The sequence below is a fragment of the Mobula birostris genome, chromosome 14 (genome assembly GCF_030028105.1).
Source record: "Mobula birostris isolate sMobBir1 chromosome 14, sMobBir1.hap1, whole genome shotgun sequence".
NCBI lineage: Eukaryota > Metazoa > Chordata > Chondrichthyes > Myliobatiformes > Myliobatidae > Mobula > Mobula birostris.
Window position 1 is genome coordinate 27,086,621 of NC_092383.1, and position 27,241 is coordinate 27,113,861.

Genomic DNA, 27,241 nt, shown 5'->3' on the forward strand with positions numbered 1-27,241 from the left:
GTGAAACTAGCTCTCAACATGTTACTAAGAAGCTTGTAAACTACTTTACAGTTCACAGTCCCTTATTTTGGTTCACTTCCAGGTAGGGGAGCTAAAGGTCACTCACTCTGTGGATAGGTTTCCCTCGCCAATTATAGTGCTATGGTGGTCAAATTATAGCAACAAAACCTTTTAGCAAATGGATTGAGAGACCTCACACATTGAACACCAAAGGAATTGCAGGGATTATTATTAAACATATAAGCTTCAGAACAAACAAGGATTATCAAATATTAACCTGATAACAAATTCAGAAATCTGCAAGTTTTTTGGGATGTATTCATCTAATCCTCCACTCCCTACAGGTGTTGCAAAGGAATTCATCTTTATAAGCTGATTTAAGATGTTTCAAGAGGATATTCTGCTTTCAGGGTGTCAGGCCCGTGAAACCATTGGATCTGGACTTCTCACGGTCCTCAGTATTCAAAGGAATGGTTGATGCGCGGTTTTACTTTTAAATCAGATGTGTTACCTGTGCTGTGGTCAGGTCCACCTCTGCTAGCTCAGGAGAATAGAACCATTAATGAAGCAGGTTCCTGGACTCTCTTGTACTGGAGAGGTCCCAACCTAGGAGAGTGAAAATGGATTTTTTGCACACAGCCAACATGAAAGTGTGTGCTCCTCCCCTAGAAATAAAGAAATGCGACAAGTCATTACACTTCACAAATCCTGTGACACAACAGCAGAGTGGATTACCCCACATGTCATACAAGATCATCAGAAGGTTGAACAGGTCATTTGGATGGTCAGAAAATAACCTTACATTCAACAGTTTGCAACGATATGTTTCAGTACTTCCAAACCAATTCACCAAAATCACAGCCATGTTTTCAGTCAATTGTATATGCCAACAGTGGCCTGGATTTTGCAGTATGTGATTAAAGCACAATGCTGATCACTTATTACATTTCCAGCTATGCAAAGATATCTTACTGGGTGCATATCAATAACTGAAAGTTAACAGATATCCTGTCCAAAACTCTTTTCTCCACAAGTGACTCACAGCAGACAAGGAGTAGTGTGTCATTTCAACATATCAGACTGAAGAATCATCACTAGGACAGTAGACTTTCACAGTATGAGCACACACACATTTCAAAAAGTGCTGTGAGGTTATGGTAGGATAATGTATGAATGCATGCATACTTCAGAATCACATATCCAAAAGCAACAAGCACAAGGATCATGTATGACTTTGAAAGTGGTGAGTGAAGTTTTCTTGTCAAAACTCTTATAGTTGAAACCAAGAAAAACTGGATTGAAGAGCATGTCTTATGAGGATAGGTTAATTGAGCGAAGGTTTTTCTCTTTGGAGCAAATGGCGATGAGAGGTGACTTAATAGGGTTGTGCAAAACGATAAGGATCATAGATCAAATGGATAGCCAGAGACTTTTTCCCAGGGTGGAAATGATTAATACCAAGGGCATAATTTTAAGATGATTGGACAGAAGAATAGGGAGGATTTTTTTTACACAGGGAGCGGCGAGTGCGTGGAACACGCCACCGGGGTGGTGGTAGAGGCAGATACATTGGTGATATTAAAGAGACTCTAAGGCATATGGATGATAGAAAAATGGAGGTTGATGTGGGAGGAAATAGTTAGGTTGAATGAAGAGTTGATTAAAAGGTCTGAGTGGGCTGAAGGGCATGCACTGTGCTGTAATGTTCTAAAAACAGAATGGCAGGCTGGAGTAAGATTCATCTGAATTATTGTTCCATCGACCAAGACTTTATTCTCACCTCCACTAAAATGGGAATAATCAATAGCAACTTTATTCAATATCCCTGATGTTCCATGCAAACAGAAAAGCAAAGGAGTTTATAATTATGCTTACATCTACCACAATCTGAACATTGTTGGGTGAGTGGAGCAGGAAGGAGAGGTGGGGCTGCTGGAAATAACTGTAAATCAAATTCACTTTAAAACATTAAACCAAATAATTCAAAGAAGTTAAAATAACATGAAATCTGCAGAGACCTTTCTTTTTCATCTGTGCATATTTTTAAAATCCAACATCTGATGGATGCAGTTTTGAGGAGAGATTAGTGACTTCAAACAATCGTGTCACTTGTGGGAGAATGGTTTCATTCAGGATGCATGCTGATTAATGAGCTAACATTGATGGTTGGGAACTTTGTAACCTGTGAGCAGTTCATACTAAATAGACTTTTAGACCAAAAAATTGCCTTTTACTATAATGCAATCCTATGTATGTTTTTTTTCCAACCAAATGTGTTTCAAGACTTCACACAAATTGACATTAGCAAGGAAAAGGCAAATAGGATACAGCAGTTATGACCTTACATGTGTTTTGCTGTATAACATAAAATATTTACCTTTTGGTATATTGGAACAGAAAGTGTGTTCCAGCTAAATAGTATCTATTGAGGTCACTGCTCTGGAGTTTAGAACATACTTTTTCATATAGGCTGCCTGTGCTAATGACACAGGAGGCACAATCAATGACCTGAGGATAAACGTGAACCCTGGAACATGAGCAGTTTGTTTTGTGAACCTCACTGGCAATATGTTGCTGATGAACACAGAGAGCGGCTAAAAAATAAATCAATCACTAATCAGCAGGCATCAAACACAAACCAGATTTGACTGAGTCTAAACTATCATTGTGCTATCGCTTCTACCTTGAGGCATTGCAGGGCTTTGTTATTAATAGCAACAATACCCAAGAGTCAGGTCAACCCTCGAAGTGAAGGTGCAGGACAGCTCCACCATTCGTCGTTGTGGCTATCCCTTGAGGTCGAGGATGATGGTCTTCATTCTGTTGATCTACTTATGGGCTTTCAAATGGCTTATGAGTCATACATATATGGTCATACGTTGCCTGTGTTTCATACCAAGGATACTATAATTGTAGTGCAACTTGATAATACATTAAATGGGAGGCAGAGTGGCACAGTGCTCACTGCCTTACCCCTCCAGTGAGCAGTGTGTTCAATCCTGATCTCTAAGATCAAACTCAGCTCACTGGAGGTATGTGTGGGTGTATACATGTGCAGAAGTTGCACCAGTCTCTCTGTGTCTCCCTTGCTTGCTCTGACTTCCTTCCTCATTGTAAGGAATGTGTGGGTTGGTGGGTTAATTGGCCTTGCTGTGAATGAGTCATAGAATCCGGGGGAGAATAGGTGGTGGGGAAAATTAATCCAAGCTTGCATGGATTCAATGGGCAGAATGGCCTCCTCTGTTATAGGGAAATTGGGACATTTTGTACTTGAACTAGCCACGTGTGCATAAAACTCTGTTCTCAATGAACTTGATGTGACTTGTAAGATATACAGCTGGTTGTGCCACTCAGTTCTATTGGGTGCATATTTCATTATGCCAGTCAGAGTCTGAGGGGTACCTGGAGTTAACAGGAGCCCTAAACGTGACTTTTACACCAAATTAATCCATGTTTATAAACGAGCAGATGATCAAACAGAATGCTGTTTTTTTTAAAGACAAGATCATTTCTCTCAACTTAGCTTTTATTTCAAGACATGGTCTACATTTTAAACTGCAGATAAACCAGAGCAATTCATGAAATTTTCAGCAGGCACATTCTGAAGATGGTGTGTTGCTGAAAACATGTTGCTATTCCAGTGCTAAGGGAAATGAAAGATGTATTTGCAATTGCAAGGCGGGTGAAAGGAGCAGCCAAGGTCATTGCCTGTCACCAGGTGCTGTATTTGAGTAGCAATGCCCTTGTTTCCACAACACCACCCATAAGCAACAGCGCAGTAAATCTATTGTCATTAAACAGTGGGAAGCTCTTTTCTGCTGGCAAAGTGCCCGTATTGTGAACTCAGTTGGCATTCTAAGGAGCAAACAAAGCTGACCAGCGCTTGGGCCAATGTTCCCATTAAAGAAATACAGTTTTCTTTTAACCTTCTTAATTCAGCTTCTTTAAGCATATGAAGGACAGGTAATTTAAAAATGTATGTGTTACTGTGACTCTACTGTATTCCAAGCTATCTAATTATTAATTATATTTTAACTAATCATTGCTCTCAGTGGTTTTGCCCTCTCAATGGCATTTTTGTTAAAGTACGGCAAGGGCAGGTTTGCAACAGTGGAGCAGCTGGTACGATAATTGAATCATCGTCGTGCTGCTGCTGCCCAAGAAAACAAAGTTGGCGTTTTAACTATTTTTAAAAATTAGTACGTGCATTACTCTTTTTTAATCTGAGGTGTTTTGCATTTGAACTCTACCTGGTTCACACGAGAGCTGAAGCACAATTTATCACACAGAGGTGCAGGTGGGAGGGGAAGGCAGACAGTTTGTTCCACAAGGGCAATGTTCGGGTGCCAGCCTTAGACTGTTGGCCTCTATTGCCAGCCCTGCCCGCCGGTCTCATCCACCTGCCTGCAGGCAGAGATCTTCAGTGTGCTCTCAGCTCTATCTATCAACGTTCAGAATGAAAGGGGCAGGGCTAAGAGTGGAGTCAGAGAGTGTCATAGGGAGAAGGAGGACTAGAAAGGGTGAAATCTGAGTCAATTGTCTTGTTTTCACATTGCATGAAGTGCCGATTCAAGAAGGAGCAGATATCCATAAACATAATATTAAAATTCCTGTAGAACAACAATACAGCACAGGGACAGGCACTTCAGCCCACAAAGTGATGCTGTACTAATTCAAAGGTTTCAAAGGTACATTTAATGTCAGAGAAATGTATACAATATACATCCTAAAATGCTTTTTCTTCACAACCATCCACAAAAACAGAGAAGTCCCCCAAAGAATGAATGACTGTTAAATGTTAGAACCCCAAAGTCCCCCCCAGCTCCCCCCTCCCACATGTAAGTAGCAGCAAGCAACGATCCCCCTTCCCCACACCGGCAAAAAAAAAGCATCAGCACCCGCCAGTGAGCACTCAAGTGTGCAGCAAAAGCAACAGCAAAGACTTGCAGTACTCCAAAGACTACGTGTTTACCCCATATTCGACATACCACAGGTTTTCTCTTTCTCCTTAATAAGGGAGAAAGAGATGTCTCTATTTCACAGCGAGAGGGGAGACATAACAAACAACTCGCTGGTTTATGATGTTAAAAGTCTGTTGTGTCACTTCTTCTGAGCCTCTGTACTCAGGTCTCTGGTCACACAGCCAAAGATCTTCCAACTCCCATGACGCACTGGTTTGGGACACTGACCTTCGATCCGCCAGTCCTCAGAACCCCAAGATCCTAGGCCTCCAAAGGCGAGCCAAACTCTTAGGCCGCACCCTCGGCTTGTCGGATAACGGCCAGTCATGACACCCCGAGAGTGGGTCCCATTCCCGCAAAGAACCAAAGTCAGTGTATAACTCCAGGTCAGGGTCTTCAAAAGAACCAAAGGGAAAAATAGAGATATTGAAGATGGAAATAGAACTGCTTCCAAAGATACAAGCAAAAGAGTTGCCATTTAGCGTCATCTTGACTAAGCTCCGCCCTACGAATTCAACACCTAGCTAAGTTATTTCTTTCTGCCTACATAAGGGCCATAATTCTTCATCTCTGCATACTCATGTGCCTATCTAAGAGTCAGATGAGTAACCCTATTGCATTTGCCTCTGCTACCATCTCTGGCAGCACTATAATTGTTGCCATTAAAGTTTTCCCCCCTTTAGGAAATTGCCCTGTTTGATGCAATTGGTACTTAATCACAAAATACTGAAGAAGATCAATTTATGATAGCCTTACTAAATACTTTGAATGCATTGAGCATTAATTAATGCACACCTTTGATCCTTGGACAACACAAAGGTACTGCAGGTAGCGCTGTTGGTGCACTGCTCCAGAGACCTGGGTTTGATCTTGACCTTTGTGTTCTCTATGTAGAATCCACCCTGGTTTCCCCCCAGGTGCTGAGGTGCTCAAAGGTGTGCCAGTTAATTGTCCCTATAGCACGTAGTAAGGCATGTGAAAGAGATTAGGTTACAGAGAAATGAGTGGGGAAATGGGATTGCACAGAGTTGATGAGCTGAATGGGCTTCTTCACCAGCATAAGAAAATATGAAATTAAAAATACATAACAGAAAATGGACGAAACACAGAATTACACTGGAATTTCTGAAAAGTACCACTATGGAGGTACTTCATGGTTTCATCACAGATGTTACTGTTTCCCATGAAATCAAAATTTACAAACAGTCACTGGAGTATCAGTCAGGAGCAATTTACATCCGGCCTACACTGCAGGCTTCAACTACTAGATTGAGCACATTTGCCAAACAGAACATCCTCATTTAAAAAGAAGTGCAGTTAAAAAAATGCATTGATTTAAGGTTACCAAAACAAAACCTTGAAGCACGTTACCATTCAAAAAACAATTGTTTTTAATGCTGTAATCTTTGAACTTTTAGATTACTTTTCTTGGTATGATTAACTTTAGAGTTCTATGGATTTGGTGGAAGATAAGAAAACCTTGGCAAAGCAAACGTAAAGATAAAATCCATCTTCACTTTGGAAAAGTACGTTTGAAACATTTGTTTGAAGTGAGGAAGTAGATTAACATTAACAGAAGACCTGCTGGTTTATTTTGTAAACTGATACATCCCCAATAAGTCTGTGGCTATGGTAAGTGCAGTAATATTGTGAGCTGGGTCATATATCATGTTTATTCCTTATTAACATCAGTAAAGCAACTAAAATTAGCAAAGACAAGATCCATCTGTCTTGGGAAATAAGTGTGGGCTATTTATTTTCTGGATGAAACCAATCACTTATTAGTATTCCTGAGGAAAAAATATATGTGTCTTGTTTATTAAATCACTTTTGCAAGAAAATGGAAATGATTGCAAGCACATTCTTTAGGTAAAGGTATCACAATGATTTTTAGTCACATCTCTAATGTGAGCATAGAGCAAACACCTGCGATGCACAAAACCATGCCATTAATTGATGACTTCAGTTCAACTGAAACATTTTCTGTAGTATCTTTCACCATTTTTAATGTATTAAAAACATTATGGCTACTAAATAGAACACAGCATTAGCAGCAGTACTTTACAATGGTAACTCTTTTGGGAATAGTGCCTCATAATAGATTTATAACATTGTCACTGATAAATATATGAAAGATTCACAATGTATGAAATAACTTCCATAATTTAAGGATCCCACCGGAATATTTGCAATGGAGTTGCTGCTCTGGGTTCTTAAGGGCACGTTGCTTACAGATTTTATGAATATTTTGTTTAACACTTCACCATCTGTACTGTAGCAAACCACCTCCGGGATAACGAGCATTATGGATGTTAAGATTGCTTGAGTTCTTCTGGGGAAACCTTGTGCTGAATGCCTCAACTTAGGTTACAGATCAGTCATATCTGGGCAGATATTCAGTTCCTACTTGAATAAAATGGTACACGTGTATGTGTGTGTGTGTGTGTATATACGCGCACATGTTCTTGCTCGAGGAGGGGTGTGCTGGAAGGAGGATGGGTGATGTTGGTGAAAGAATGTGGTGGAGAGATACAGCATGGAATATCTTCTGGACTAATATTACCTCTTTAGTAAAGTACACAGATCAGCTCAAAGAGAATAGCATTGATCTAATAAATTTTCCTTACACTTGCGTGTTTGACAGCTATAGGAACCACATGGACAAGAAGATGAAGTTTATTTATATATAAAAAGAGGTTACATTTTGAACTAAAACATTGATAGCTCTGATAAATCCATAATTTGTTCTTTATTTCTGAATCTTGGGCATACTATTAGATGGAAAGGTAATTAATCGTGCATTATTATGCTGTCTGTGCCAAAGGAATCTGTCTGTTTCTTCTTATTGTCAGTTGTTAATCTCCCATAAAATGTTGCCGCAGGGCAGAAGGTGGTATGAACAAGTCAAAGAAAGACATGTTGCAAAGTAGACAATGAACAGCTGTTCCATTGTGCTAATTTAGTCAGACTTACATCAAAGTATTAGCCTGTACCACGAAAAAAGACCTCACAATATGAGAAGTGACCAGAGCAATCATTGGTAGTGAATTATTATATACATATATCTGGTCTAGTAAATAATATTAGATGTTAATAAGGGTAATGATCCTCCTAACAGAATTTGTTCTAATTAAATCTGCTAGAATTTTCTACAGATCTCTGTATCCCATGACAGCAATTTATGCAGAATCACAAGGAATACCTGTACATTCTGAATGTTTGATTGTATCATCCCAATCTCTTAGAAGCAGGGTAATTAAAAGATTTACTTTTATATCACATCTTTTACACCCTTTCAGGACATTCAATATCATTTATAGCCAATCAAGTACCTTTGAATTGTTATCAGTGCTATGTAGGAGGTACATGTGCCAATTTACATAATTGGATGGTACCATAGACCAGGAACTAGCTTCTAACAGCTCAGATCTGCATACCAATTCTAGTTAGTTTATGGGATTAAGATATCCTCTGCGAATTGGCTACAATTACAAGTCTATTGAATATTGAAAGGCCTAGATAGAGTGGTTGTGGAGAGGGTGTTTCCTATAGTGGGCCAGAGGGCATTGTTCCAACATACAAGGACATCCATTTAGGACAGAGAGGAGGAGGGATCTGTTTATCTCGAGGGCAGTGAATCTATGGAATTCATCGCCACAGACAGTTGTGGATGACTAGTCATTGGGTATATTTAAAATGGAGTTTGATTGGTTCTTAATTAGCAAGGGCATCAAAGGTTAGAAAGAAGGCTAGAGAATGAAGTTGAGAGGGTTAATAAATCAATTATGATAGAATGGCAGAACAGACTTGATGGGCTGAATGGCCTAACCCTGCTCCTATGTCTCGTGGTTTTATGGTATTTCAATGTCCTAATGTTAATTTGAAAGAGACAACCTCAATTCAATATTCATGATTCTGAGCCATGACTGGAACAAGTTGCCGTGATTTTCAGGGGCTGGAATGGAGGCAGAGAGTCTTTTGTTGTTTCAGGTCATGTCATGCCTGAACCGGGAGAGCCAGATGCCGATTATTAAAAAGGGATTAGTCTTCACCATGTATGTTGCTCATTCTGATTACTGCAGGAAAGAATTTATTTGTTATGCAATAGAATAGATTTACTGTACATTATGTAGAAATTTTGATTTGATAAAATACAAACCCAGTTGGATTTCTAGAATATTTTGTTATAAATATTAAAATATTGATTCCTAAGAGATGTGGGTAATAAATATGGACAAATATCAATAAGACTGTTCTATGATATACTGGCAACTGAAGATTGGAAATGTAACTTCATTATCCATTTGTGCAAATACTCAAAGTTTGACCCTGTGTGCTACTCTACAAAGGCCTTATGGTATTTCAAATCAGAAAAACTGCTATATTACTGAAAGTACAATATTCCTTCAGTACAGCAAGTATTAGTCTATGATTGATGTGCTTGAGTTTCATGAAATTCTCATTCAGAAGCAAAGAGGCATCTTCTGAGCAATGACTACCAATGAGCATTCTTTTTATCATTGGGCCAAATCAAGGTGCCTGTCAACCATTCAGAGGTCAGCTTGTTGTAGACATTTGTGGTGGCTTGGCTGATGTCCCAGGTGAACTGCAATCAGCAGCTTTGCTTCGGACCCCTGGGCCACTAGGGAACTCAGCAGTGGCAAAGCGGAATTATCACCTGGTACCTGAGATTTATCTCGTGGTACCTGAGTGTTGTGTGACATCGTTCATTTCAATGGAGTCACAGACCCTACACAGAAATGGTTATTGATTGAATTACTGAACTTCATTTCACAATAATTTTGCTTTTCTTTAAAATAATTGTATATTGTGTTTACAGTGTATTCCATTTTAATAGATTGAAATAACTTAAACAGATCAGGAGGCACTTTAAAAAATTCAGAATTTTTTGACATCAGCATAGCGGAGGCATAGTTGTCTCTCTGAGTTCACTTCATCTCATGGAAAGCCTGTGTGGAAGTTTAGCTCATCTATTACACTATGGCAAGATGGTGAATAAGAACATAAGAAAAAGGTAGGTATAAAAAATGGCACAAATTCATTATCACCTGTTTTATACCATTGCCTGAGAACCATTTTGACACACATCTTTCTGAGGGTTTTCCAAGTTTATTGAAATGTTTTTTTCCCTTACACTCTCTTTTGTTATCTGGATTTGGTTACACCCTCAGGAAAGCTCCCAAAATTCAAGTGCATAGTTTAAAATTAAAAAAAAGACAGATAGAGAAATACTTACTTGAATTTGATATGACAAAATATGTTTCAAAATTATGCAACAAAGTGTTAAATCATAAACATCTAAGCAATTTGGATCTTAAGCAGGAAGTAGCTTTAATTGAAGTAACCTTATTTTAACCACAATAAAAAAAGGAACACCCTTCAAAGATTGGTTTTGAGTTTGAAAAGCTTACAAAATTATTATCAGTAAAGGAACATGCATAAGTTGGAAAGAACACTAAGCTCCATAGTGAAATAGAATTTTAACCTTTCTCTCAAAGCATAATATTTTGAGTTTATTTTAAATTAACAATTTTTTGTCCTTTCTGCAAGCGCCTCCTCTAAGAATCTTTCATTGAATGAGTGTGGACAGTCTCAACAAAACTAATAATCAGTATTTGTCTGCAGAACGAAATGGTCTATAATTTAACATTAAATCAACAGTGATTCAGAATTGTCGCAACAGCATCCTGGGAGTAGGATATGCAGTAAACTATGCTGATGCAGCTGGGAAGCTTTGCTTTTTAGTCAGACTCCAGGTGAGTTGCTGAGATAGAATACTAGGAACATTACCCTACATCTAACCTTGCTATATTTAATCTGCAGTGCTGCCAACCCTCATTACTCTCAAAGCGAATCTTACACAGTAGCTAGCCAGGAGTCTCAAGGTGGTGTGGAAGTGGAGTCAAGGGAATACATAAATAACCCTTTAAGATTACCTTGAGACCTAGTTGGATTTTGTTTCTAGACTCCTTTAATAATTGTGAGCATTGGGAACACAGAAAAGCTTGATACAGGTAATAGATAGAAAACTTGAAATGCGTTGCATTCCTATGTACTGAAATCCTATCACAACAAGCAGACAAAATCTTCTTTTGAAGGTTGCCTTACTTGGTGAAGGTAAATTAAATTTCCATTGGACTTGATTTTACATGGCAGTTAACCCCAGAAGCCTTGAATGATGGGGAACATAGAGCCTGGCAGCAGTGCAAGAAGTTACAGCAGCTGCCTAGAATTTACCCAGGCATATCCTTTCAAGCAAACTGCTCTAAGGGACCATTGCACGGATTCGCTGTCTCCATTCACTTGAATGGAAAGAAGTGGCTTCAAGTACTAAAAATTAATTAGTCAAGATGGATTCTTGATCTTACACTCTCTCTTGTCAATACCTTGTACTTTATTGTCTGCCAGCACTATATGTTCTCTATAATTTTAATGAGAAGTTCTGCATTTTGTTTTTACTCTTCCCTTGTACTAGCTTGATGTATTGATGAAATTGCCTGTATGGATGGCATGCAAAGTTTTTCACTCTACCTTGGCATATGTGACAATAATAAACTAATTTAATAAATATGCTTATTGTCATATACCTGGAGTTTATTTAAGTGGTTTGTATTTTAGCAAGTGTTTCCATAATTAGGGGACATAGCCTCAGGATCCAGGGGAGTAGATTTATGACTATTGAGATAAGAAGGAACTGCCTTTCACAGAGAATCTGTGGAGTTCTCTGCCCAGGGAAGCAGTAGACGCTACCTCATTAAATATATGTAGGACACAGTTATATTGGTTCTTACATTGTAAGGGAAATAAGGGTTACAGGGAAAAGATAGGTCGGCGGAGCTGAATCCATGGCCATATGACCTACTGCCTATTATGCCACTGGCATTTAGTGCAGCAATGAAGGTCCTCCATCTGAAGCTGTTTTCAGGGCTTCCTTCATTGTGTTAGTAGCTCAGTTTTCACTACTATAGTTACGCAAGTCCGGGGTTGAGACTCAGGAATACCAACGCGCATAGATGTCGAAGAATTCTTCATACCTGTCAGGGTGGTTAGCCCTGAGCTGAAACCCTGAACCTGGAGGACCAGCAGCCTGCTCTTAGTCTGGCCTCTACCCTTTGACCTGTTAGGCATAGGTGACCCTACCAAGAGCCAAAGCATGAAGTTCCGTCTCCAGCCCACATAGTCCTTTGGGACACTGAGGTACACAAGCCTCCAAACAACAACAAGATTGTCGTCCTCTTGGAGGCATCCAGATAAGCCATGATCTTATTGAATGGCTGAGCAGGCTTGATGGCCTACTCCTGCTCCTATTTCTTATGTTTGTAGGGTCATTATTTTAATTTGGAAAAATAACCAAGAACTATAAAATATTTTATTGATTCTAAGTGTCAGATAATTTTAGAATCTTTTAATATTTTTAACATGGTTTAGCTATCATTCAGCAGGTTTATGAGAAGGCCTTATTCTACAAGCTTTCTCTGCAAACACCAGCCAGAATACCCCCTCCCCCCCATGTAATAATGTTTGCATGCATTACCACAATATAGGACCTTACCACTGAGTATATTGGGTATGTAAGATGATGCTGTGAATTCCACTGATGTCAAATGTGGACTTGGCAGGTGAGCTCAGATAAGCTTATTGCTGCCAGCAAATTCTGGGCCACTGATTGGACAACAATTACCACAGTCTTTCCATTGAGGCAACAGCATAGCATAAATAATTGCATGAATTATATAGCAGCAGTTGCCGGACCTTCCATCATTTCTCTGTGTAATTGGCAGCAGGTTTAGAAAATGCAGAAATCCCGAAGCTGAAATTAGTGAGCCAATGCATCTTCAGAGAGACTTTACTGACCGGAATCTTCCAGAGGGTAACCAGGTTGAAAATGCATGAATTAGTACAATGTTATTCTTTTTATGAAATTCTGAAAATATTCTGAAAAACTTGGAAACCAACATTACTGAAACTTGTTAGGAACATTTTCACTTTGCCTCAGATTACAGCTACTGGGCCCCATTTATATCCAATGGATTAAAGTGCAGGAGTGTAACTTGCAGGTATTTTGCACTAAGTGAAGAAAAGACCCAAGTGTTTCTTGCTTCAGCTCTGTTCATGAAGATTGGATAAAATTTGAATGTGTAAGATAAACTGAGTGGGATGTGTTTTCTTTTTCAATTCTCATCATCCACAGAGGGTTCCGGCAATTGCACAAGACACACGGAATTAAAAGAAAGGTTCACTCTCTTTATTCAAGGGCTCCTCATAGAATGAGACCCTGCAACATTTGAGAAATAGAGTTGTGACCCAGGCAGCTGTTGTTCATATGGAAAAATTCTTAAAGCAACAATCTCAAAGCTAGAATTGTTGTTCTTTGCTGATATTACATATTCTACATAGCTTCTCTTTTCCTTAAAATAAACATTCAGAGTGAAAAAAAATGCTCAGAAGTTGAAATACAGTTGAGATATAATTTTGCATGTTCCATATATCTTGCATTGTCAAGGCTGAGAAGGATATCATTGGTCTCATTTTCCATATTTATCAAACACATAAATTTCTGCCATCACTCTTTAAGAATCAGGACAATGTCCCCATATTAAATAAATAAGTTCATAGTTCAAAGTAAATTTATTATCAAACTACATATATGTCACCATATACAACCCTGAGATTCATTTTCTTGCTGGCACGCTCAACAAATCCACAGTAGAATAATAACCATAATGAATCAATGAATGACTGCACCAATTTGGATGTTCAACCAGTGTGCAAATGATCACAAACTGTTCAAATACAATAGAAAGAAATAGTAATAATACGTAAATAAGCAATAAATATCAAGAACATGAGATGAAGAGTTCTTGAATGTGAGTTCATAGGTTGTGGGAATATTTCCAAGATTCAAATTACATTTTTATCAAAGTATATATGCGGTATACAACCCTGAGATTCATCTTCCTCACAGCCATGAAACAAAGAAAAACCATGGAACCCATTCAAAGAAAAATATCAAACTCCCAACCCCTTGTGCAAAAGATATAAATTGCGCAAACAACTACAAAAAAAAAAGAGTGAAAAATACAGAATATAAAACACAGAATCAATAGAGTCCAGGCACAGTCAATGACGAGGAAATTGAAGATGAGTTAATTTATTCCCTTTGGTTCAAGAACCTGATGGTTGAGGGTTAATAACTGTTTCTGAACCTGGTGGCATGAGTCCTGATGCTCCTGTACCTTCTTCCTGATGGAAACAGTGAGAAGAGAGTATGTCCTGGGTTGGAGGGATCCATTATGATAGATGCTGCTTTCCTGCGACAGCATTTCACTTAAATGCGCTCAATGGAGGGGAGGGCTTCACTCATGATGGACTGGGCCATATCCACTAATTTTTGTCGGATTTTCTTTCAAAGGCATTGATGTTTCCATACTAGGCTGTGATGCAGTCAGTCAGTATACTTTATACTATAAATCTATAGAAGTTTGTTAAAGTTTTAGATTTCATACCAAATCTTTGCAAACTCCTAGGACAGTAGGACTGCCATGCTTTCTTCATAATTGCAATTACATATTGGGCCCACGACTGGACCTCTGAAAAAATAACACTAAGGAATTTGAAGTTGATGACCCTGTTCACCTCTATTCCTCCAATGAGGACTAGCTCATGGACGTCTCATTTCCTTACCCTGAAGTCAATAATCAGCTATTGTCTAGCTGAAATTGAGTAAGAGGTAAGACACCACTCAGTCAGACATTCAGTCTCCCTCCTGTATGTTGATTCAACACCACCTTTGATTCAGCCTATGACATTGGTGTCGTCAACAAACTTGAATATGGCATAGTGGCTGTGCTTAGCCACACAGTCATAAGTGTAAACCAAGTCGAGCAGGATGCTAAGAATACAGCCTTGCGGTGCACCTGTGCTGATGGAGATTATGGAAGAGTTATTGTTGCCAATCTAAACTGACTGGGATCCTCAGGTGAGGAAATTGAGGATCCAGTTGCACAAGCAGGTACTGAGGCCAAGGTCTTGGAGTTTATTGATTAGTTTTGAGGGGTTGATCGTTTTGAATGCTGAGCAGCGGTCGATAAAGAGCGCAGATGTATGCATCTTTGCTGTGCAGATGGTCCAGGTTTGAGTGACGAGCCAATGAAATGGCATCTGCTGTGGATCTGTTCATACCAGATGAATGGCTTCATGCCTTCTTCATGCATATAAATCCGTCTATTCAGTGTGCTATTATATGTCAGCTTCAACGCTGGAGCAGGTCCGGTTATTTACCTTAGTGGGACTGGGCAATCATCATCTATCACCTGAACTTTTTATCAGAGGGTTACAAAGCTACATACGTACATCCAATGCAGAATTTTGTTGTTATTACATACGTAATGGCATGTGTGCTTTGCAACAAGTGTAGACCGCCTTCATAATGTGATAAAAGCTAATGTGGGAACAGTAGACTGTGGACTTTGTGTGGCTAGAAAGTGGTTTGCCATCGGTAATGAGGCTCAACATAATCCCAGGTAAAATCTTGTCACTCTGAATGTAATCAGCAATATCTCAATTTGTGCTTTAGATCTGACCTCCCATAGTCAGTATCCATAAGATGGCTAATCACAGTTCTAAAAATATTTGGAAGCTGAAGTCAGAATAAACTTATTTAGATGGACAGATTGGTCTAAACCAACACATGGAAGGGAGACAAATAGTAGGAAATTATACGCCAGGTAGCCTAATTTTAGTGGTTGAGATGATATTGCACTGACTGAACCTGCAAGTAACCTTTACAAGGATTCCCCGGACCCTTTGGACCTCTGTTTTCTAAATTTCGATCTTTTTTTACAAACATTTGTAGATTATGAGGACACGCAGTCCTCTTTTATTGTCATTTAGTAATGCATGCATTAAGAAATAATACAATATTCCTCCGGTGTGATATCACAGAAACACAGGACAGACCAAGACTGAAAAACTAACAAAAACCACATAATTATGACATATAGCTACTACAATGCAACAATACCATAACTTGATGAAGAACAGGCCATGGCACAGTAAAAAAGTTCAAAGTCTCTCGAAAGTCCCACATCTCACGCAGACGGAAGAAGAAAGAAAACTCTCCCTGCCATGCCCGACCACAGTCCGACTCTCAGTTGTCCGAAAACTTCGAGTTCCGATCAGCCCTCCGACACCGAGTACCGAGCACCATCTCTCGCCTTTCAGAAAATAGTCTTATGGTTTTACGGCCTATGCCATGCACATAGACAACTAACCGCTAGTTTTTCCATGCAAGGCTACCAGGTTTATCCTGATTCTTCCTTCAGTGCTGATTGGTATCAATGATATGGCAAGATCTGGTACAGAACAGGATCTTACCCTCAAACAATTTTGATGTTCAACTTTCTTAGTTTTGCTCTCGGCCTCAGTTTTATCCTTTACTGGCTATAACCTATTTTTATCCACTCAGAGATTTGAATAAAATACCTTCAACCTAGATGGAGATGTGTGTGATCTATTTAAGCTTGATATTATGCTGCTAGATTGTTCTAAATACTTTCACAAGTATTTAAAGTCTCTGTGCATCTGTGGTTGTCTCAACTGGAATACTAACCTGTGTAAACAACATTTCATTTCCTGGAATATCTTATCCTTCTTCACCTGCAATATTTTTAGTGCTGAATTAATCTGTTTGGTGGCTTGCTAAGCAAGCACAACTCCTGTGAATTGGAGCTATGAGAATCACAGAAAGGTACAGCACAGAAAAGGGTCCTTTGGCACAATTCATTAAATCCAACCAGGAAACCTATTTGCCTGCATTCGGTCTGTATGACTGGTGGTATTTTGATGAACTGTACTCTATCCAGTCTTCCATTTTGAGGCAATATGCTCTTACTTATGATTTTTTTTTTTCGTTTGCAACTTTAAACTGAGAGGATTGAACAAAATAGTTTCCTTGGCAATGACATCAGGGTTCCCTGCCAAAACCATTTTTTTTAAAAGCTACTTGTACTTAGAGAAACTAGGCCTGATGTCAGAGCTCCTGTCATTTCCCCCAAAATTGATCCATATGTTGCATTTATTTGCTACACTGACCGTAACACTCTTGTATTTGTACAGACTGTTTCAATCACTGCATCTATCCTGCTTTCCTAATTCAATGTTAGGTCCTGCACATTTAGAAACTTAGAAAATTGTGTGAACTGAATATACCCAATCTTTCAGTGTACAATCAAAACGGCTTTGAAAGAGAAAGAGAAAAAAAAGAATATTTAAGCCATATTATTAAGATTTCCATTGAATTTCAATATTGTAATGAATGAAATTCTTTTGATGAGGTATCTCATTGGAAGTCTAAGTACAATACAGTCAATTTCCAAATAGGAAGGCCTTACCAGCAGCAACGTCCTGTGGAAAATAGAATTTGCTGGCAGAGCATTCCTCAGATTTACTATTCTTTGTCTAAAACAATTCCTCCTTACCTCTGTTCTAAAAGGTTTCACCCTCAACTTTGAGGCTGTGCCCTCTAGTTCTGGATAGTCCTGCCATAGGAAACATCTTCTCCACATCCATCCTATCTAGTCCTTTCAACATTTGGTAGGTTTCAATGGGATCTCCGGGTATTCTTCTAAATTCCAGTGAGTTCAGGCCCAAAGCTGCCAAACAGTCCCCATATGTTAACTGCTTTATTCCCAGAATCATCCTTGGAAATCTCCTCTGGACTCTCACCAATGACAATATATTCTTTCTGAAATATAGGGCCCAAAACTGTGGACAATACTCCAAGAGCAGCCTGACTAGTGTCTTATAAAGTCTCAGCATTATCTCTTTGCTTTTATGTTCTATTCCCCTTGAAATAAATGCCAACATTGCATTTGGTTTCTTTACCACAGACTCAAACAGTAAATTAACATTCTGGGGATCTTTCATGAGGATTCCTAAGTTCTTCTACACCTCTAATGTTTGAACCTTCTCCCCATTCAGAAAATATTCGGCACTATTGTTCCTTTTACCAAAATGAATTATCATACATTTCCCAACACTGTATTCCATCTGCCACTTTTTTGCCCATTCTTCCAAATTGTCTAAGTCCTGTTGCAATCGCATTGCTTCCTCAGCACTACCTACCCTCCAACTATAATTGTATCATCTGCAAACTTTGCCACAAAACCAATCATTGACAAGCAATGTGAAAAGTATTGGTCCCAATACTGACACCTGAGGACCACCACCAGTCACTGACAGTCAATCTGAAAAGGCCCCATTCATTCCCAGTCACTGTCTCCAACTTGTAAACCATTCCACTATCCATGCCAGTACTTTTCCTGTAACACCATAGCATTTTATTCTGTTAAGCAGGCTTACATGAGGTATCTTACAAAATGCCTTCTGAAAATCCAAGTAAATTACATTCAACCGCTCCTTCATCCACCCTGCTTGTTACTTCCTCGAAGAACTCGAGGAAGTAACAAGCATTCTACTGTACCTCACTGTACATGTGCACATGACAATAAACTCAACTTGTCTTTAACATGCATTTGCCACTCTAAATACAACATTAAGTTGTTGGTTTTAAATATTATATGTTAACTATACAGTTTACAAATCATATGTAGTCTTCTATGTTACAAAAATAATTCCAGTATGAGGTGAGGTAAAATGCAGGGAAGCATTAAATACCTCAATAATTATATTTTAGAATTAGTTATCCCTTCCACTTCCTGCAGCAGCTGAAATACAGTTTAGAGAAGCTTCTAGAATTAACAAAAGAAAAGGGATTGATGAAGACAATATCTGGATCTCTATCACTGGATAAGACCATAGGACCATAAGACAAAGGAACAGAAGTCGGCCATTTGGCCCATCGAGTCTGCTCTGCCATTTTATCATGAGTTGATCCATTCTCCCATTTAGTCCCACTCCCCCACCTTCTCACCATAACCTTTGATACCCTGGCTACTCAGATACCTATCAATCTCTGCCTTAAATACACCCAATGACTTGGCCTCCACTGCCGCCCGTGTTAACAAGTTCCATAGATTCACCACCCTCTGGCTAAAAAAATTTCTTCGCATCTCTGTTCTGAATGGGCGCCCTTCAATCCTTAAGTCATGCCCTCTCGTACTAGACTTCCCCATCATGGGAAACAACTTTGCCACATCCACTCTATCCATGCCTTTCAACATTGTTTCTATGAGGCCCCCCTCATTCTTCTAAACTCCAAGGAATACAGTCCAAGAGCGGACAAACGATTCTCATATGCTAACCCTCTCAACCCCAGAATCATTCTAGTGAATCTTCTCTGTACCCTCTCCAATGTCAGTACATCCTTTCTCAAATAAGGAGACCAAAACTGCCCACAGTACTCCAAGTGAGGACTTACCAGCACCTTATAGAGCCTCAACATCACATCCCTGCTCCTATACTCTATTCTTCTAGAAGTGAATGCCAACATTGTATTCGCCTTCTTCGCCGCCAACTCAACCTGGAAGTTAACCTTAAGGGTATCCTACATGAGGACTCCCAAGTCCCGTTGCATCTCAGAACTTTGAATTCTCTCCCCATTTAAATAATAGTCTGCCCATTCATTTCTTCTGCCAAAGTGCATAACCATACACTTGCCAATATTGTATTTCATTTGCCACCTCCTTGTCCATTCCCCCAATCTATCCAAATCTCTCTGCAGACTCTCTGTTTCCTCAGCACTACCGGCCCCTCCACCTATCTTTGTATCATCAGCAAACTTAGCCACAAAGCCATCTATTCCATAATCCAAATCGTTGATGTACAATGTAAAAAGAAGCGGCCCCAACACGGACCCCTGTGGAAAACCACTGGTAACCGGCAGCCAACCAGAATAGGATCCCTTTATTCCCACTCTCTGTTTCCTGCCAATCAGCCAACGCCCTATCCACATATGTAAACTTCCCGTAATTCCATGGGTTCTTATCTTGTTAAGCAGCCTCATGTGTGGCACCTTGTCAAAGGCCTTCTGAAAATCCAAATATACAACATCCACTGCACCTCCCTTGTCTGGCCTACTTGTAATTTCCTCAAATAATGGAAACACAAGAACTCGGAACTGGCAAAGCAGTGATCAAAAACTTGAAAATGACAGAAACAACCTAGACAATCTTCACAAATGTAAAAATAGTTACCTTTTCGGGGCAACAATAACAGAGGTGATGCTGTACCCTTGTCCCAACCAGCTTCAACTGCTTCATAAAAGACCTCCTCGGGAAATTAACCAATCTATGCTTCCATGAAATATAAGCTAAATAATTGTCAAACATGGATTGATATGTGCAAGTACCATTTGCAGTATACACCTGGACAATAACCAGCTGCATCAAGATGAGTTTAACCAACCTTGATGTTCAGTGGTATTACATTTCCCTCTCTATGGCTGGTTTTTGACCTGAATATTTCCAGCATTTTTCACTTTTTTTCATTATCTTAATGTTGTTTTAAAACTTATTTGTTCTTCAGTGAAACTGTGAATCCTCCAACAGGACCACTACCTTGATGTGGTTTGGAGGCTTGCGTACGTCAGTGAACCAGAAACCAGTGCTGGCTGGAGTCATGGCTTTATGCTTTGGCTCTTGGTAGAGTCACCCATGCTAGACACCTCAAAGGGCAGAGTGGTCCAGTGGTCCAGTGGTCCAGTGTTCCTCCGGGTTCAGGGGTTCAACTCAGGACTGACAGCTCTGACTGGTAGAACAAAGCTGTTATGGAAAAAGTAATGAAGAATCCTTCTACATCTGTGTGCAATGAGATTTCTGACTCTCTATGGCTGCCAAGGCCAGCCTGAGATGGGGCCTTCAATGCTGTCCCAAACACCTGGACAGTTAGAAAGTAACTGCGAATGTTGTCAAATGTGCATTTTTACTTAATTGTAGAGTCATAATCTTGGATATTGGAACTGCCAAATGAATCTTGGATATTGGAACTGCAATATAAATGAGGTTGATTTGCAGACAATCTCACTGAAGATGAACAAAGGAAATCCTTGATTAGAAAATTAGCTTTTACTCATAATTTTTTTTATTATTGAGGGTATCTGTAAATTTACCTGAGGAGTATCAATTATCAGTTTGGCACTTTTGGAGAATTTTTTTTAGATTAGATTAGATTATGAGGACACACAGTCCTCTTTTATTGTCATTTAGTAATGCGTGCATTAGTCATAGTCATAGGCATACTTTATTGATCCCGGGGGAAATTGGTTTTCATTACAGTTGCACTATAAATAATTAAATAGTCATAAAACCATAAATAGTTAAATAGTAATATGTAAATTATGCCAGGAAATAAATCCAGGACCAGCCTATTGGCTCAGGGTGTCTGACATTAAGAAATGATACAATTTATTCCTCCAGAATGATATCACAGAAACACAAAACAAACCAAGACTAAAAAAAAACTGACAGAAACCACATAATTATAACATATAGTTACAACAGTGCAAAGCAATACCATAATTTGATGAAGAACAGACCATGGGCACGGTAAAAAAAAGTCTCAAGGTCTCTCAAAAGTCCCATCATCTCATGCAGACGGTTGAAGGGAGAAACTCTCCCTGCCATGTGCTTCCAGCGCCGCAAACTTGCTGATGCAGCATCCTGGAAGCACCGGACCACAGTCCGACTCTAAGTCCGTCTGAAAATTTCGAGCCTCTGACCAGCCCTCTGACACCGAGCACCGAGCACCATCTCTGCTGAGCGCTTCGACCCCAACCCCGGCCACGGCAACAGGCAATAGACAAAGCCAAGGATTTGGGGCCTTCCCCTCTAGAAATTCTTGATCGCACAGCAGCAGCGGCAGCGAAGTAGGCATTTCAGAAGTTTCTCCAGATGTTCCTCCGTGCTTCTTCACGTCTGTCTCCATCAAATCAGGATTGTACATGGCCCCTATTTAACAAATATAATATCATTTCGGAGCAGCTGCGCACTGCATCACACCGCCATCTTCTCCTCCCCGCTCAATAAATATTTATTTATTTATTGAGATACAGCACAGATTAAACCCTTCCAGCCCTCAAGCCACACTGTCTGGCAACCCCCAATTTAATCCTAGCCTATTGATGGGACAATTTACAATAAGCAATTAACCTACCAACTGGTACACCTTTGGAACCAGAGCACCCAGTGTACGCAGTCACTGGGAGAATTTTCAAGCTCCTTACAGGCAGTGGCGGGAATTGAACCAGGGTCGCTGGTACTGTAAAACATTGTGCTAACCACTATGCTACCATGCCATCCAATGCTGCATGGTATTTAAGTGACAAAAGCACTGGACTTAAATTACAACAGTTACATTAACCTGAAATACCAGAGCACCATAGCCATTCTAAAATATTAGCTTGTTTATATCAAACTATAATTATTAACTGCTGGAAAGTCTCTTCTTCAGTAACGAGATAAAATGTGGAGCAGAAATGTGCATTATCTTAAAAGTTTAGGAAGATGGATTTGTCTGTGGTAGGTCCTGGTGTAGACCCGCTTGTTAGACCCTGGGAAACAACCACAGTCATATGATTAGAAAATAGAAGCAAGGTCTGTTCTGTGTTAGAAGATACAAGAAGACAATCTTGGATGAAAAGATCAAAACCTTCCTTTTAAATATGAGAGCATTACTAATAGTTACTGTACACGAGCCCACAACAGTTACCAAAGGGAACACTAGCTCTCTGGATTGACAGAGGAGATGAATTGGAAATCCCTGTTTATTGTGGCAGTTTTCCTGACATCTGTGATGTTTATAAGCAGCTGTCTCTGCTAATGACATACTGATAACTGACACTCCTCAGCACACTGAGAGCACTGGAGTCCCTCAAGTTCTGTTAAGTGTGCAAAGTTGGAATGTTTTGTTAGTTTGTGTGCGCTGCGGTCCCTGACAGCTTTCAAATTGGTCCTTCAGGAATTTTGTATGACAAACATGTGGAGTGTTTAAATCTTTCTGGTGTCCTGTAATTTCATGTGTCAAGAATCCTTTTCATTTTTAGGACCACCAAAAGTTATAACTGAATGATCCTACTTTTTTCAATAAGCAAATAAAAGCTAATTTAACAAATGAAAGTCATTCAGGAGACACCAAAGGTTGATGGAATTTTCCGTTTCCATGGGGTAAAATTGCTTCATGTCATTGCTTAAGACCAATTTATGCCCTGAAACCACTACATAGTAGCCAAGAAGAAAATGTAAATGTGCAATATTTTATTATTTTGAGATCATGCACGAATAGATAATTCTAAAGTGATCAACAAAGAGGTGAAACACAAGGCAATGAATTGCGAATCATTAAGAATACTGATGCCAATTGGCATCCCTACAGATCTTTGATACTTAATGGTATAGCTGTTAGCTATTATTCAAGAGGCACTGGTACGTTTCCAGGGCTATAAAGTAGCAGAAAATGATAATTTAGAAATAATTCCTAAAGAACTTGCATGGATGCCTTTACAAAAGTTATGCATATTGTTACTTGAACAAGGATTGACTTTAAATCTCAATGACTGTAAGGTTAATACTTGTTGTTAGTGATAACAGTATATTGAATCAGCTTATTTTGCGGTATAAGTGATCACAAAGAATGTACAGAAGTGTTTAACAGAACATTCTGCTGGTGTTTAGTCGGCTAAAAGATTTTAAAATATAGTAATACCAGAGCAGACACAATAGCTCAGCTTTCTAAAGTTTTTTTTAGTGCATGAATTTGAAGCAGAGGTATTCAAAGAGTGATTTTAGTTCATTTTTGACTGGAATTAAGTGATGGTACAGTTGTATAAAATACAAAGTTATAAATTAGGGCAAGCAAGCTTCTTCCTGAAGTATAAACACCATGTGATGTGACAAGTGTTTGACCATAGTTTATATTTAATCATTTGTTTCCAAAATATTCTTGGTATGCCAAGTTCATAGAGAGCATCCTCACATTAGTCATTACTATCTGGTTAGATGCAGCATCCTCTTGCAATATACAAAAACTATAGCAAACTGTCAGGTCAGCAGAAAAGGTCATTTCTGCTTCAGTCTGCTATCACCGAAGGACTCGTATGTGCCTTGGACAAAGAAGTGGGCAGGAAAAATCATTACGGACACTACCCACCCTGCAAACAGCTTTTTCTAAGTGCTTCCTTCTGGAAAGCACAATAGGGCTATTAAAACAAAAACTTCATGCCATCATAAAAGTTTCTTTCCCCATTTAGTTAATCTGGTCAACCTATTCTAGTTAGACCCCCCCCCCCCACTACTCTATGTATTACATCCATCATCACACAGTAGACACTTTAAACCACTTCTTAAAATGTTGTTTACATTGTAAATACATGCTGGTATTTATACATTTGTTCAAATTCTATTGCATATCCATCCTTTAACTTTGAATTTTATTTTTATATAATTCCTTATTATTTATAATCGTTGAAGGTTGTTGCTTTTTGCACCCTGACTAACACACCACAGCAAATGTGAATGTGAGACGAGGTGATGGTCTTCGTCAATCAGAGTCGACCATGGATATTGTGTCCTATCTGTCTAGATACACAAGCCTAGGCAGTACGATATGGAGAGCAAGCTGTTGCCCATGTAGCAAGCTCCCCCTCTGCATGCATCTGATGAACTCAAAGGAACAGCAACGGCGGAGACTGATACCAACAACGTCGCAGGAGTTGCCAGTCAGCATTGAACTCAATGTAGGATTGCCTTGGGGACTCCAGCTCTGGATTTTTCCCTCAGGGTTTACTCCTGAAGCCTTCCCCATGAGTGGATATAACCACAAGGCAGAGTTTGCGATCAGAGTTTCCTTCTCCGAGCTGCGTTGCCAACCGTGGCTGATGAGTCCCCTCCACCCGAAGCGACTGTCTTTAAGGCACCAGTAAGCTGCCTTTGCCCCTTCTTCTAGCAGTAGAAACAGTTTCTCTGGGCTTAGTAATTAAGCCAGACATAAAGGCCAGGAGCTGGACTTGGTTGTCAGAGACTATTTGAGGCTCATGCCATTAGAAGCATTTAATAGGTAGTGGGAGCTTATTCCCGTTAACATCTCCAGCTATAACAATGTTAAGGTGAATGTATATGCTGAGTAAAGATAATTCTTGATCCTTCACTCTTCATCAAATCTAGAATGTAAATTGACTTCCTTTCATTGATTAACCTAAAAACAAACTACAAAAGCAAAGCTACAGTTTCCACATTGTTTTTCTTTAATAGGCTAAAATAATAAATATTTTACAGTTAATTTGGAGAGGCTGCTTTATTCAGATTTGTTTTGATCTACCCAGCAAGAGCTTATATATTCATCTGAACATCGGACTATGAAATGGAAGCAAAATACTCAGATACTGGAAATCTAAAACAAAAACCTTAAATGTAGGCAAAACTCGGGAGGTGAGGGAGATCATTTGGAGGGAGAAACAAAGTTACAATTTCAGGTCCATGAGTTGTCTATCCATTCTTTTGCTCAGATTCCAAGGTGTTGAATTACTCACAAAAGAAATCCTAACCCGGTGACATAAGTTTGACTGCATATCTGGTTGGATTTATGTTACAAGTAGATGTTGAACACAGGTATTAAGAGTTTCAGGGAAGCACCTGAAGGGTTTCTTGGAAGCCATTTTGTCATGTTTTCTATATGGATCCTCACCAGCTGGGTGCAGTGTTCAGACATATGTCAGAATATTTGACCCCATGTTCTTATTGAATGAGTTTAGCATGTCAGGAATTAAGCTTCACCAACTTATCGCCTACGGCTTTTTCTGTGGAATTATGACTGATGACATGTTGAGAGGATTCAACATATGAGTCACCAACCAAAAGCATAAAGGCACATAGGACAATAGATAGCTTCAACAGTGACCATGGAGACCTGAAGAAATGAATTTGTTGTTTGTGTTAGTCAGAGAGCTTGGCATATAATGATAATGTATAAACCAAATATGGTGGTGGTTATCCATTGTGTCTGACGATGACAGGAAACCTGTCTGAGAGAGCTTTTAAAGTGAAATAGCTATTTCACTGGGGCAGTTCCACTCTCTCTACCTCAGGATTCTGGGTCCAGTGGTATGACCAGGCGTCACAAACTGCGGTGATTGACCATGATGTCTTCCGTGCCTTGTACTCCACAGAGTGTTGCAGTACTGTCTTCATAGCCGTTGGATCTCACTGTAGGTCTCCACCAGAGCTGGCTTCGCATGCTTGGACAGGGTATAACCCTATCTCACTGTGGTAGGAGGTTGTTGGCTATCGTGCCCCGGTTTAGCCTGCCTGTCGAAGCAGTGTACTGGGACGTGGCCACTGCCACATGCAAAGAGGTACTTGGAGCCACAGGTGAGAGCTGAGGGTCTGCTGGGGACCAAAGGTGAGTCAGCTGCCCTGGAATGGACACGGCAGGTCCCTTCACCTGAAGTGCTACCCTTTCCTCAAAACTACATACTAAAGCCATGATGGTCAAGTGATGATGAACCCTTGCACTGTAGTCTGGCTCAGCATTTGCAGGGAAGCATGCTCTTTCTCTGAGTTTGGTAATGTCTACTATTCCGTTGCTTTTGGACATCTTTACAATGATCAAATTGCTATGTACCTTCTCTGTTTCACTCTTGGTTTATCAATGTATCTTCCTTTGACAGCTGATCATTCATTTTCTTTACAATCCAAGACAGAATGAAGGAAGGAAAGAGAGATTTAATCAAGTGAATTGTGAAACAATATGAGATCAGCAAGAATGAGATTTCCTCCTCTTTTGTGTCACATCCTTGTGTCATGAAATTCTCTGGAAGTCAGTTTAATTTTTCACACTTGGTCCTGCCCACCCCTCCATAAATAGTCAATCACACTTCCACCAGGCTGACTCAGTTAAAGATGTGCTCTTTTTTTTAATTGAGATACGGCATGGTATAAACTCTTCTGGCCCTTCAAACCATGCCTCCCAGCAATCCCTAGATTTAACCTTACTTAATCACAGGACAATTTACAATGACCAATTAACCTACCAACCATTATGCCTTTGGGATGTGGGAGGAAACCAGAGCACCTGGAGGAAACCCACGCAGATACGCGAAGAACGTACAAACGCCTTACAGGGAGTGACGGGAATTGACCCCGTGTCACTGGTACTGTAAAGCGTTGAGCTAACCACTTGTTTCTGATGATGGTACACGTGGCTTACAGCTACCTACTTTCCCAGATGAAAGAGTAACATTATTGGATGGAAACACAAAAAAAACCCTCAATTATTCCAGGTAATATTCGAAGCCCTAATGCAGTTGT

The 27,241-nt window shown here is 39.6% G+C and overlaps 2 long non-coding RNA genes across 2 annotated transcripts in view; one reads left to right on the top strand and one right to left on the bottom strand.

Annotated features, from left to right (window-relative positions):
• LOC140209793 (uncharacterized) overlaps positions 1-27,241 on the top strand; it is a 113,358-nt gene that overhangs the window by 25,179 nt on the left and 60,938 nt on the right. The window lies entirely within an intron of this gene.
• The window catches only part of LOC140209795 (uncharacterized), a 135,509-nt gene continuing 129,627 nt past the window's right edge, over positions 21,360-27,241 (bottom strand). The window contains exon 4 of the long non-coding RNA XR_011889069.1: positions 21,360-21,889. This is a non-coding gene — a long non-coding RNA (uncharacterized lncRNA). The remainder of the gene's footprint in view (positions 21,890-27,241) is intronic.